The following is a 463-nucleotide window of genomic DNA, read 5'->3' on the forward strand; positions in this document are numbered from 1 at the left end:
AAAAATACATATTGCGACCTGTAGTTGTTGATTTTTTAAAAAGCCAATTTTTGAGCTAGAATGCTCATCTTCGAACTCGATCTGCCTTTTTATGATACAAAACGACCCTGAAAATGCCAGATCGCTATCTCAATTCATTCTCTAGTTATCGTGCGGACAGACAGACAACCAAACACACAAACACACACACAAACAGAATGAAACTTTTCTGGTCAGTGGAGTAATGGGCTTCGCTAATCGCTCAGCCAATCATGGCTATTAGTGAGGGTATGGATCTAACGTACACCAGCACGATAGTATGAAGGCACATGCCAACCACCCAGTTAGTGGTGATATAGCCATGGCTGTAGCCGCTAGGGGGTGCGTCCTTACTACTAGGTAGATGTACGCCAGACCACGTCTCGCGTAACAGGCTTCGCGATATCTCACGAAACACTGTTACGCTGCGACGCGCCTGGCATAC

Source organism: Frankliniella occidentalis, unplaced genomic scaffold, assembly GCF_000697945.3.
Source record: "Frankliniella occidentalis isolate FOCC.00 unplaced genomic scaffold, Focc_3.1 Scaffold27, whole genome shotgun sequence".
NCBI classification, from domain to species: domain Eukaryota; kingdom Metazoa; phylum Arthropoda; class Insecta; order Thysanoptera; family Thripidae; genus Frankliniella; species Frankliniella occidentalis.